This window comes from Heterocephalus glaber, unplaced genomic scaffold, assembly GCF_053883595.1.
Source record: "Heterocephalus glaber isolate CG9 unplaced genomic scaffold, H.glaber_assembly_v1.0 deba00001452, whole genome shotgun sequence".
Classification (NCBI taxonomy): Eukaryota; Metazoa; Chordata; class Mammalia; order Rodentia; family Bathyergidae; genus Heterocephalus; species Heterocephalus glaber.
The window spans coordinates 4,937,595-4,951,627 of NW_028258302.1; the positions used below are offsets into that span (position 1 = coordinate 4,937,595).

The 14,033-nt window shown below is 43.9% G+C and overlaps 1 pseudogene; it reads left to right on the top strand.

Moving 5' to 3' along the window:
- Window positions 1–6,987: 6,987 nt before the first annotated feature.
- Window positions 6,988–7,972, top strand: LOC101713349 (surfeit locus protein 1 pseudogene; annotated as a pseudogene).
- Window positions 7,973–14,033: the final 6,061 nt, after the last annotated feature.

A 14,033-nucleotide genomic window follows, 5' to 3' on the forward strand; every position in this document is an offset into this window, starting at 1 on the left:
TTCTTGCAGGCACAAGGTCCCGAGTTCGATCTCTGGTACCAAAAAACAACAACAACAACAACAACAACAACAAAAGCCCTGGTTTCTGAATCAGAGTCCACACTCATGGCTTCTTCCCCAACCCCAGTGGAAGAGGATTTTGTAAACTAAGCTCAACCCAATCAAGACATTCCAGGGCCGGGGATTTAGCTCAGTGGCACCATGTCTGCCTCGAAAACACAAGGTCCTGAGTTTGATCCCTGATACCGAAAAAAAAAAAGGCATTCCACTTCTCGAACACAATAATAAATTCAGAAAAGACATAAGAAGCTGCTTTATTCTTTATAAACAACTGTATACTATTATTTTATTGTATGAATGTATCAAAATTAAGCCAGTGGCCAGACATGGTGATGCACACCTGTCATCACAGCACTCTGGAGGCCGAGGCAGGTAGATCCCTGTGAGTTTGAGGCCAGCCTGGGATATACATAGCGAGACTCTGTCTCAAAAAAAAATAGATCAGGGCTGGGGATTTAGCTCAGTGGTTCTGCCACCTGCCTCGCAAGTGCAAAGGTCCCAAGTTCGATCCCCGGTACCAAAAAAAAAAAAAATAGGCCAGTGCACTATTTATAGTGACTTCCAATCTTTTCCTAACAGTCATGTCATAAATAACGTTGTATACATCAGTTCCCACAGATATGCTGTATATGACTCACAAATTCTCAGAAGGGGAATTCCCTAACCCCAAAGGTGACTGCCTTTATAATTTTCAAAGATACTACCAAATTTTCTACTGTTAAGTTTATACCAACCAATTTATACTCCCTTCTGAAATATATTCTCTTTTTTGTTAGGTTTGTTTTTTTTTTTTTTTGAGACAGGGTCTCTTTATGTAGTTCAGGCCAGCCTCGAACTTGTGTAATTTTCCTGCCTCAGCCTCCTGAGTGCTGGAATAACAGGCGTGTGCTACCATCCCTGACTCTGAATTATATTCTGGTTTTTTTGTTGTTGTTTTTAGTACCAGGGATCGAACTCAGGTTCTTGTGCTTGCAAGGCAGCCGGAAGAACCACTGAGCTAAATCCTCGGCCCTCTGAAATATATTCTGATCAAAGCAATATTATTGAATTTTTAAGTGCAATTTTTTTTTTTTTTGGTACCGGGGATCGAACTCAGGTCCTTGCACTTGTGCAGCAGGCAGCGAAACCACTGAGCTAAATTCCCGGCCCTTAAGTGCAATTTTTAATCCTTGACAGAGTGATTAGTAAAAAATGGAAAGCCAGCCCAGTTTTAATCTATATTGTTCCTATAATGAGCGAGAGTAAGCCAGTTTTCATAGGTTTAAGAGTGTTTTTTAAGGGGCCGGGGATTTAGCTCAGTAGTTTCACCACCTGCCTCACAAGCAGAAGGACCCGAGTTTGATCTCTGGTACCAAAAAAAAAAAAAAAAAAAAAAGAGTATTTTTTAAAATCCTACAACCATATTTTAAAAATTCTCTAAAGAAGTAAACATTTATCTCCCTGACCCCAGATCTATGAAGCAATTGCTGTTAAAGTGTTAGTGTATATTCTTTCAGACTTTTTCCCAGAAGTGATCTTTGGCTGTTTTAACTGATAAATTGTTTGATATTAATAGGTTGAGCTGAGGTGGAAAAGGCTCCCATTTAAGTACCTTTACCTACTGTCTTCACCCCAAATTGGTTCATTTACCCATTTCTGCTTAAATACAAAATTCCCCTTCGTATCACAAATAGCTGTGTATTTCCCTGAACACATGGTATTACTATTCATCAGTGGCAACAGATTCTTGGTTGGCTGCTGGGTTCAGTGAACTGTAAGGACTAGGAGGGTTAAAAAGACATAGAAGCTGGCCCGGAGATTTAGCTCAGTGGTTCTGTCGCCTGCCTTGCAAACGCAAGGACCTGAGTTCCATCCCCGGTACCAAAAAAATAAATAAATAAAATAAAGACATAGAAGCTGGGCTAGGGATTTAGCTCAGTGGTGCCACCACCTGCCTGGCAAGCGCAAGGTCCAGAGTTCGAAAACCAGTACCAAAAATAAAAAGATATAAAAGTCCCTGCCCTGCAGCTCACAGCCCAATCGGGAATCAGGATATAGGTAGAAAAAAATAATTTGCACAGTACGAAGAGCAGTGACCTTTGATCCGGATTTCCTGCACTGGATTCCTGCAGCATTAGCTGTCCAGGATGAGAGGACATAATCTAGGGTCAGTTGGTTTTTCTTGCTTTCTGCTAGGGCCACAAAGAGTGAATGGTGCAGGTGTGTGAGCAAGAGACAGTCTCAGTGACCCCATTAGGCTGCAGGCCAGAGTGTGCAGGCCTCCCACAGTCCTCTGCGCACCTCCATTAGTAAACATTTGCCTACTTCTCTTCCATATCAGATGTCAGGAGCAGCAGAATCCTGGCATCGATGCACTCAGTAGTCTATGTTGATCTATAAGGTTTGGGGTAGCAAGAGGTAGAATAGTCCAGTGTTTGGCCTAGGAACACTCAGGTTGAAAACTGATACGGCATATTTTATTTTCTCCACATATGTTTGTCGCCTTTTTGTTTTTCAACTTTAAAAACTCAACTGTAGGGGTCTAGGGATATGGCTCAGTGGCGCCGCACCTGCCTGGCAAGTGCAAGGTCCTGAGTTCGATTGCCCATACTGCAAAAAAAACCCCAAAAACCCAAAACTCAACTGTATTGGGGTACAACTTTTTTTTCTGAGGCAGGGTCTTGCTATGTAGTTCAGACTGGACTTAAACTCACTATGTAGCCCATGCTGGCCTCAAACTCACCACAATCTTCCTGCCTCAGCCTCCCGAGTGCTGGGATTACAGGCGTGTGCCACCATGCCCAGCCTGGGGTACGATTGATATACATGACCCATGTTAAGGGTCTGGTTAGAGGAGTTTTGAGAGCAGTATTCACCCACACAGCCACTACCACAATCATAACATAGAACAGACTCACCATTTCTAAATGTTGCCTCATACTAATTAACTTATTTTTAACTTTTATTCTAAAATACCCATAAATTTACAGGAAGTCAGAAAGATTGGGCAGAGAACCCACGTACTCTTCACCCATTTTCCTACTGTGGCTGCATCTTACACAATTAGAATACAGTATCAAAAGCAGGAAATTTACACAGTATACTGTGAATAAATAGTTCTAGGACATTTTATCACAGTTAGATTCTCGTTACTACCACTGCAACCAAGCAACCTCTCCACAAAGACCTCCCTCCTTCCGTGTCTTTATAGCCACACTCCCTCCCCTCCTTCTTCCTGCAAGCACTGCTCTATTTCCACCTTTATAATCTTGTCATTTTGAGAAAGTTATGTAAAAGAATTATACAGCGTGTCCTCTTTTGAGATGGCTCTTTTCATTGACCCTCGAGAGGCATCTAAATTGCTGTATCAAGCTGGTCCCTCCTTATTGCTGAGTAGTATCCCATGGTGCATTTGCTTCCTAGAGCTGCCATAATAAATTATCACACACTTGGTGGCTTAAAAACAACAGACAGGGTTGGGGATTTAGCTCAGTGGTTTCGCTGCCTGCTGCGCAAGCGCAAGGACCTGAGTTCGATCCCCGGTACAAAGAAAAAAAAACAAAAACAAAAACAGACATTTATTCTCTTATAGTTCTGGAGACCAGAAGTCTAGCATGGAGCTGTCGCAGGGCCACACTCTCTCCAAATGCTCTAGGGAAGAATGTGTCCTGCCTTCTGCCAGCTTCTGTTAGTTCCAGCACCTCCTTGGTTTGTAGTTGCATAACTCGTCATCACTTTAGTTTTGTTTTATTTTGTTTTTTTGAGATAGAGTTTTGCTATGCTGCCCAAGCTGGCCTCAAAATTCAGGCCGGGGATTTAACTCAGTGGCGCCACAGCCTGCCTTGCAAGTGCAAGGTCCCTAGTTCAATCCCCAGTACCAAAAAAAAAAAATTCCTGGGCTCAAGTGATCCTCCTGCCTCAGCTTCCTGCATAGCTAGGACCATAGGATCATAGGCATGGACCATCATGCCTGGCTCCAATCACCACTTTTTTCTTAACATGGTCTTTTTTGGGTGGTGGTGTTTTGAGACAGGTTCTCACTATGTAGTTCAGACTGGGTCTTGAACTCACTGTGGAGCCCAGGCTGGCCTTGAACTCATGGCGATCCTCCTGCCTCAGCCTCCTAAGAGCTGGTCTTCCATGCACCACCACACTTGGCCAACATGGCCTTCTTTACTATGTCTGTCTGGGTCTCCTTCTCCTTCTTCTGCTATTTCTGCTACCTCAATTTCCCTCTCTCTCTCTCTCTCTCTCTCTCTCTCTCTCTCTCTCTCTCTCTCTGTTATTTTTTTTTTCTGGTACTGGGGATCAAACTCAGAACCTTGCACTTTCGAAGCAGGCGAGGTGCCACTGAGCTAAATCCTTGGCCTACCTCTGTCATTGTGATATGTATGTGTGTTTGAGTGTGTGTCGAGGATCACACTGAGGGCCTTGCATGTGCTAAGTAAGCACAGTATGCACTGTGCTACACATCCAGCCCTCCTCTCGTCTCGCATAAAGACATTTGTTGAATTTAGGCCCCACGCAGATCGCCCATGATGATTTCATCTCAAGATCTTTAATCACATCTGGAAAGTCCTCCCCACCCTTTAAAGTAAGGCCACACATACAGGCGGTGGCTTTACAAAGTTAACAGGAGTTAAAGGTGACCAATTACACATGATACGGATGTACCACAGTGTGTTTAACCATTTAGTTGAGGCGCATATGGTTGTTTCCAGCTTTTGACCATTACAAATAAAGCCTCCATGAATAATCATGTCCATGTTCTTGTGCAGATATGTTTTCGTTTATCTGGGAAAGATGGCAAGAAGTACAATTTTTGGGTTATGTGGTAAGGCTATATTTAGTTTTTGATTTTTTTTTTTTTTTTATTTTTTTGGTACTGGGGATCGAGCTTGGGACCTTGTACTTTTTGAGGCAGGTGGCGGAACAACTGAGCTAAATCCCCAGCCCTAATATATTTAGTTTTTAAACAAAACGCCAAATTGGTTTACAGAGTGGCTGCTCCATTTTACATTTCCATGAGCAGCATGCGAGAGACTCAGTTTTCTCTCATCCTTACCCGTATTAGGAATTGTCCCTGGTTTTATTTTAGCTGTTCTTACAAGTAAATAATGATACATCATTATGGCCTCAATTGGCATTTCCAGTGGCTAGTGATGTTGGATATTCTTCCTTGTGTTTCTTTGCCTCCTGTACATTCTCTTTGGTGAAATGTCTCTTCAAGGAACTCTTACATATTCTTGCTTGGAATGTAAATTAGCACAGCCATTATGGAAAACAATGTGGAGAGTCCTCAAAAGTTAAAATTAGAACTGTCATATAATTCAGCAATTTCACCTACCAAAGGAGAGGAAATCAATATTCCAAAAAGATACTTGCATTCCCATGTTTATTGCAGCACTATTCAAAACAGCCAAAATATGGAATCAACTGAGATGCTCTTCAGTAGGCAAATGGGTAAAGAAAATATGGTACATTAGACAATGGAATACTATTCAGACATGAAAAAGTGTGACCACCTGACATTTACAACGACCTGGATGAAACTGGAGATCATTATGTTGAGGGAAACCATCCAGACACAGAAAGACAAGTTTCAAATGTTCTCACTCAATCTTGGAAACGAATAAACCAACCTCACAGAAAAACAGGATGAAATAGTAGCAATGAGAGGCCAGGAAGTGGAGAAAGAGACCCAAGGAGGGGCACCACGCACAGAGCAGAAGGATCGCTCCTGGCTCATCTTTGACCCGGTAAGTAACTATTGGGCAAAACAAACCATGATACATTTCACAATGACTAGGACATGTGAAAATGATTAATGGTTGCAGAGACGGAAATGCTCACTGTCAATTTATAGAAACAAGATTGATTTTTGTATGTTGATCCTTTTTCTGTGACCTGCTGAACTTGCTTATTAGTTCTTGGGGCTTTTTTGTTTTGTAGATTCCTTGAATGTCATCTACAAACAAGACAGTCTTATTTCTTCCTTGCTGATCTGTATGCCTCTTGATTTTTTTGTCTCTCTTTTTTTTTGGTACGGGGGATCAAACTTGGGACCTTGCAATTGTGAATCAGGCGGCAGAACCACTGAGCTCAGTCCCTGGCCCTATCTCTCTCTCTTTAGAGAATGACATTTTTAAATTTTATGTTTTTAGTACATATTTGCCACACATAATGATCACATTCAGCACAGGAAATTTGCACCTATGCATAATATATCTTAATTCTTTTTTTCCCATTCCTCTCTACTACCTTCAACTCTTCATCCCCTCTCCATTTACAAAATCTGTTCACATTTTTCCCTTCCGTCCCTCCTCTCCCCCACCGCCCGTTCTTCTCCCATTTGACATGTTCTTTCTACTTCCCAGTGTCTAGCCTCCATTTTGCTCCTTATTTACTCTTCCCACACAAGAGAAAAAGAGCAATATTGTTTTTTCAAATTTTTAATTCATTTTAATTTCTGAAACTTTAAATTTCAAGACCATTTGGAGGACAGAGTAAAGCAACACTTTGAAATCAAATGTACACATCACCAAAACCAGGGAGAAAGTGAGTGATGTCTCTCGCAAGGTACAGAATCCCCATCTAGCAATGAAATCCAATATGTGTCTCTAAGTCGGGGAAGAAAGAGTAGGATGGCATCCTCCCACCCATGCAAGGCCACGGAGCCTGCGGGAAGGTCATCTCTTCTGGCACCGCACCAAAGGGGCTTCCGGCAAGCTCAAAAAGAGCACTGTTTAAACATGTGTGTCTCATCTATTTCATGTAAAATTATGGTCTCTAAATGTGTCCGTTTACCTAAAAATGTCCCAAGTTTATCCTTCTTTATAGCAGAGTAGTAGTACTCCATTGTATATAAAAACCACATTGGACCGGGGATTTAGCTCAGTGGTTCCGGCGCCTGCCTCGCAAGCGCAAGGTCTCGAGTTCGATCCCCGGTACCAAACAAAACGAAACAAAACACATTTGTCCCTGGTGGCAAGAACGATGGCGGCGGGGGCTCCTCGAATGCTGGGGCTGCAGGCCACGAGGCTGCTCGGCGCGGCGTGCGTGGAGCCGGCCTGCGCCTCCCAGAGTGTCCTCGAGGTTCCCCCCGCCCAGGGCAGTGCTGTAAAACTTCCTCAGGGGTGGCATGGATGCCAAGCAGGTGCGGCAGCTCTGCAGCAGAAGCCCCGGCCACAAAGGCAGAAGCTGACTCCGTCCTCCATGAGTCACAGGATGCTTCTCATCCCTGTGACCACCTTTGGCCTGGGCACGTGGCAGGTCCAGCGTCGGAAATGGAAGCTGAAACTGATCGCAGAATTAGTCTCGAGCCATGGCTGAGCCCATTCCTCTGCCGGCAGACCTGGTGGAGCTGAAGAATCTGGAGTATAGGCCAGTGAAGGTCAGGGGGCACTTTGGCCACTCCAAGGAGCTGTACATGATGTCCCGGACCATGGTGGACCCTGCCCGAGAAGCCCGCGAGGCCAGCCGCATCTCCTCCTCAGCCGAGACTGGGGCCTTTGTAGTCACCTCGTTCCACTGCGCTGACCTGGGAGTCACCATCCTGGTAAACAGACGATTTGTCCCCAGAAAGAAGGTGAATCCTGAGACCCAGCAGAAAGGCCAGGTTGAGGGAGAAGTGGCCCTAACTGGGGTGGTGAGGCTGACAGAAACCAGGAAGCCCTTTGTCCCGGAGAACAACCCAGAAAGGAACCACTGGCATTACCGGTACCTGGAGGCCATTGCCAGGACCACAGGCGCAGACCCCATTTTCATAGATGCAGATTTCAAGAGCACTGTCCCTGGAGGACACATTGGAGGTCAAACCAGAGTCACCACGTGGAATGAGCACATGCAGTACATCATTACCTGGTATAGGCTGTGTGCAGCTACATCATACCTATGGTGTAAGAAGTTTCTACACCAGACACCTGGTTTGTGACAGGCTCAGTACAGCCTTGCCCCTATTTAAAATAAAGAGCTTGCTTGTGAAAGAAAAAATAAAATAAAATAAAAATAAAAACCACATTTTCTTTATCCATTCAACCATTGATGGGCATTTGGCCTGCTTCCAAGATTGAACTATTATAAATTGTGCTGCTTTATAAACATAGGTTGATTGGTTGTGGTGGCACAGCCCTGTAATCCCAGAACTTGGGAGGCTGAACCAGGAGGATTGCTATGAGGTCAAGGCCAACCTGGGCTACATAGTATGTTCAATGCCAGCCCGAATTACAGAGCGAGACCCTGTCTCAAAAAACAGCAACAACAAAAAAATGGTTATACATATATCACTGTGGTATGATGCTTTTTTTTTTTTTCGGTATGACGCTTTTAACTCTTTCAGGAAGATACCTAAAAGGGGAATAGCTAGGTCAAATGGAACCTCTAGTTTTAGTTTTTTGAGGAATCTCCATACTGATTTCCAAACTGGTTGAACCAATTTACACTTCCACCAACAAAGGAGAAGGGTTCCTTTTTCTCCTCAGCCTCACCAGCATTTGTTATTGGTTGATTTCTTGATGACAGCTATTCTTTCTGGAGTGAGGTGGAATCTCAGTGGTTTGGTTTTTTTTGGTACCGGAGATTGAATGCGGGTCCTTGCGCTGAGCTAAATCCCCGGTCTCCCCCCTTATTCTTAAAGGATTGTTTCATGAAATACAGGATTCCAAGTTCACAGCTTTTTCCTTTCAGCACTTGAAAACTGTGCCCCTTCCTCCTCCTCCACACTGCCTGATGAGAAATCCACTATCACTGAATCGTTTCCCCTGCAGGTCAAGGGTCATTTCTCTCTGGCTGCTTTCAAGAGGTTTGTTTTTTTTTGGTACCGGGGATTGAACTCAGGACCTTGTGCTTGTGAGGCAGGTGGCAGAACCACTGAGCTAAATCCCTGGCCCTTCAGTTTATTTTCTTCTGTTGTCCAGATTAGATAATTTCTAGTGTCTTGTCTTCAAATTCACTGACTCTTTCCTCTGCCTTCTCTATTTTGTTATTGAGCCTATTTATTGAGTTTTAAATTTTAGTCATTGTAGTGTTTGGGCCTAAAATTTCCATTTAGTTCTTCTTTGTGTATTATAGAGACACAACACCGGACACTCTCAGAGAAACGCTCCCCTAGGCAGCTTCCTTGTTGGGGAGCATCACAGAGTGCCCTCACTCAAAGCCTGACAGGAGCTGACCACACACTAGCTGATCTGCCCTAGCCTGTTGCTGCTAAGCTACGAACGCGAGCTGTATGTGGCTACACGATTGCTGTAGGCTACTGGAACCAATTATTTGTGCATCTAAACGCACCTAAACATAGAAAAGATACAGTAAAAATACAGCGTAAAAGAATCCTGTACCAGAACTTTCCATGTACAAGCCCGCTGACCCATCCTATACCAGCTCTTACCATGTACAAGTCACAGACCGGAAGTTGCTCTGGGTGCATCACTGAGCCAGGGGAAGCGGCATACGAGGTCTGGGACCTCACTGAGCACTGCCCTGTACTTCCTGGGTAGACTTGGGGCACACTGCGTTTATTGTAAAGGCTCCTTCTGAGCTTACTATAACTTTTTTTATTTTATGTACTTTTAAAAGGATTTAAGGTTTTGACTCTTTTTTTTTTTTGGTACCTCGGATCAAACTCGGGTCCTTCCACTTGCGAGGCAGGCGGCGAAACCACTGAGCTAAATCCCCAGCCCAAGTTTTTGACTCTTATGATAACACTTAGCTTAAATACACCCACGGTACAGTTGTGTAAAAGTATTTCTTTATATTCTTAGTCTATTAGAATTTTTTTTGAAGATTTTTTTTTCATTTCTTCTCTTTATTCCTTTTATTTCTTTATCTTGCCTAACTAATTGCTGTGGCTAATGTTTCCAAAACTATATAGAACAGGAGTGGTGTGAAGATTTTTTTTTTTGTATCAGGAATTGAACTCAGGGCCTTGTGCTTGCCAGGCAGGCGCTGCGCCACTGAGCTACATCCCCGGCCCTTATTTTAAAGATTTTTAATTTTGTACTTTTAAAACTTTTTTTGTTAAAGGCTAAAACACAAACACAAACATTAGCCTAGGCCAGTGATGGCAAAGAGTTTAGAGCTTTCAATGCTACAAACAGCCTGCTGCAGCATGGGTATCATAGTTGGCCACCACTGGCCTAAGCCTACTTAGTATCATTGATGCCACTGCCTTCCACCCCATGTCCTATCCCACTAGAAGGTCTTCAGGGGTAATGACATGCATGGTGCTGTCCCTCCTATGACGGCAATGCTTTCTTTTAGAGGCCCCACCCCAGGAATTGAGCTCAGGACCTTGCCCTTGCCAGGCAGGCAAGGCACCACTGAGCTACATCCCCGGCCCTAGAGTCTCTCTTGAAGGACCAGCCTGAGCCTCTTCTTGAACAGGTCCCACTCTGCAGAAATATGTCCAGGGTGGTTTGCTTTGTTTCTTTTCTTTTCTTTTTTTAATCATAGATTTCCTTGTAAGCAGATAATGCACCATGAACATTCATTAATTAAAAAAAAACACAACCTTTTGGCATCGGGGTCCCTGCTTTCAAATATTTATTTACTTATTTATTTTTTGAGATGAGGTCTCACCCTATTGCCCAAGCTGGCTTTTGTTTTGTTTTGTTTTGTTTGTATTTTGAGACAAAGTCTTGCTATGTAGTTCAGGTTGGCCTCAAACTCACTGTGTAGCTCAGGCTGGCCTAGAATTCATGTCGATCTTCCTGCCTCAGCCTCCAGAGTGCTGGAATTACAAGTGTGTGCCACCATGCCAGGCTCAAAGATGAACCTCCTAAGTGTCTTCTTAAGGACAGCATTCATATACTCCTTGATGATATCATGTGGAGCCCAAGCATGTGTTTTGGTTTTTTGTTCATTTTGGTGCTGAGGATTGACCCAGGGCCATGTGTGTGCTCACCATGTGTTGTACCACCAAGCTAGCTACCTCCCCAGCCTCAAGCAAGAGTCTTGATGCAGTCAGAGAGGTCACACCTTCCGGAACTGCCCAGCAGCTTCTCAGTGTGCTCCTCTGCTGCAGCAACAGCCTGCTCAAAGGTGTAACCTAGGTACTGACAGTTAAAAACTGCCACAACTAGGGCTGGGGATTTAGCGCGGTGGTTCTGCCACCTGCCTCGCAAGCACAAGGTCTTGAGTTTAATCCCCGGTACCAAAAAACGAGTTGTGCCAGTTTATTTATTTATTTTGGTACTGGGGATCAAACTCGGGACCTTGCACTTGTGAGGTAAATCCCTGGCCCTACAACTCTTTAATCCATTGGATTGATCAAAGAGGAGGTATTTGAGGGAGAAATGCCATTTTGAAATTGGAATAAAGATTGCCAATAAAAGGAGGATGTGTGGGAGCATTAGCATTTGAAAGCAAAACTTTGGGAGGTATTTCTCCTTTTCGGAGGCAGGGATCAAACACAGGACCTCACATGTGCTGGCACTTCCTCCACCACTGAGCTAAATTCCCAGCCTGCACCTTGAAAGATAGGTTATCCTCCAAACATTACTTTCCATCTCCCTGCCAGAGCGAGTAGGGAGGGCATCTTGGAAGAGGAGCTGGGTCATCCATGACTTCATCGCTCCTGTGGGACCCTGGCAGTGTGTGTTATTGAAGACCTGGGGCTCTTACTATGCCAGATCACGAAGGATGACAATTTATGGGCTGCAACAACACCCCAAGCAAGGCTTATCCTGTCCTTAAAAGCTGGAATCTTGGCGCTGAATTGGCCTCCTTGTGGATGAAAGTCCTTTTAGGCATCTGTTTCTAGAATAGCAAATGCTCCTCCAAATTGAAGATTTGCTCTGGCAGGTGATTTTCTTCCACAATCAGCTTATCTAGAGTTTCCAAAAATTCTTCAGCTGTGTTAACATTGGCACTCACAGACTCATCGCTCACTTTCACATTGTGTGAATAAAGATTCTTGAATTGCTTAAACTGCCCAGAGCCAGTAAATTCAACATCACAATCGAGCATTCTTTCAACATTGCAAGATTTTTGTTTTGACCCTGATTACCATGGTGCTGAGATGAATACACTTCTATGTTTGACCCTCAGTCCAGGCATTAGAAGCTTCTCCATAGCTGGTAGAGGCCTTGAATTTTTGTTAGTGTCTGGTCCTGCAATGAAGCAGATTTTTTTTTTTTTTTTTTTTGGTACCGGGGATCTAACTCGGGTCCTTGCGCTTGCGCAGCAGGCGGCGAAACCACTGAGCTAAATCCCTGGCTTTTTTTTTTTTTTTTTTTGAGACAGGGTCTTGCTATTTGTTGGGGACCAAGCTGTGTAAGGAAATGTTGGGGACCAGGCTATGTGACTTAGCTCCCGCAGGCTTGAGGCCGGTGTGGCTTGCTTTAGGAATAGGGAAGTATGTGGAAGACTGCATGTTTCTTGGCTATGTGGGGAAAGCTCCCAATCACAGTACTCCTGAGGCAAGATAACATCTGCTGAGGACAATGCAAAGAAATGCAGGAATCCAGGTATGGGGAAGGATTTAATCCCCATTAACTTGCTCCTCATTTTTTATTGCCCTATTTTAACTGCAGGCCGTTCCAAGACAAGTACACTATCCCTCCCCCTGTGCTTCTTGCTGGCTAATAAAAGCAGGCCAACCAAGGCAGGCTTCTCCTGGTCCCCTTTATACCTTGAATATTGTCTCTGTCTCTTTCTTTTATTCTGTCTTCCCCCCATCCAAGGGCCCCAGCAGCTATCTAGTCCAGGTTGGCCTTGAACTCACTATGTAGCTCAGGCTGGCCTCGAACTCATGGCAATCCTCCTGAGTGCTGGAATTACAGCCAGGTGCCATCACACCCAGCTGAATCAGATCTTTAACAGCTTCTAGCACTTTGGTTTTGGTTGTTTGTGATACTGGGGATTGAGCTCAGGGCCTTCTCACCAAGCTACATCCCAGCCCCACCCCTTTAATTTATTTGGAGACAGTGTCTCACTAGTTGCTGAATTTCTCAGACTGGACCCAAACTTGGATCCTCCTGCTCAGCCTCTCAGAATGCTGGGATTATAGGCAAGCACCACCACTCCTGATTCCAGCACTTTGTTCTTGTTCTTTAAGATTGCAGCTGTGGTGGAATGGGACATGTCTAATTGGGAGAAACAATGACTTTTCACCTTCCTGGTCCTTAATCACTTTTATTTTCATTTCCAGGCCAATCACTCAAAATAGACACTTACCGGCAGCATTAGCAGTGGGCTTCATACCTCAGGAGCCATGCTGAACAAAAAAACACAAATAAAACCCAACAGAGGAGAAAAGGATATGAGACTGCTTCTGGTGTGACACAGGATACTGCTTTACAGTAAACTTTAAAAGTAGATGGAGAACAACCTAACAATGAGAAGCAGAATACAGTAAAGATGTGCTATATTTTCACTGTTGTGGTTTTGAGACAAGGTCTCTCTATGTAATCCGGGGTGGCCTCGAACTCAGGATCCTCCTGCCACAGGCTCCTACTGTACTTTTAAATATCTGGCAGCTCAGTAGGTTTTTCTGCATCAGCTTCATTACAGACACAGAATACTGTGTTGGGCTATGACTTTATACTGGATAAGATGTCACCAGGAGGTAAGAATACTTCTGCTTCATTATAATCTTACAGGGTCACGTTATACATGTGGGACATAGTTGACCAAAACATCATGTGCCCATGACCAAATTGATGTGTTGACATTTCCAGATACTTTGTATTTTTTTCATTCGTTACAAGTATGTTCACGTTTGGACACATTGTACACACTGAGGCATTTTTATGACGGGTGCTTCAAAATCCTCTTCCAATAATTCTAATATAATTTTGGGGGGGCCAAGTCACTTTATTGGGTGCTTAGAGGTGGGGAGAAGGCAATGAAAATACACTTAAGGCAATGAGATCTGACGTCCTTGGCAGGGCTGGATCTCTCCAGTTCTGCTATCGCCAGAAGCTCTAATATCATTTTGATGTGGGTGTCTACAGATTCTATTTCCTTATTCAAATCAGATTTCTCAGGCTCTTGGT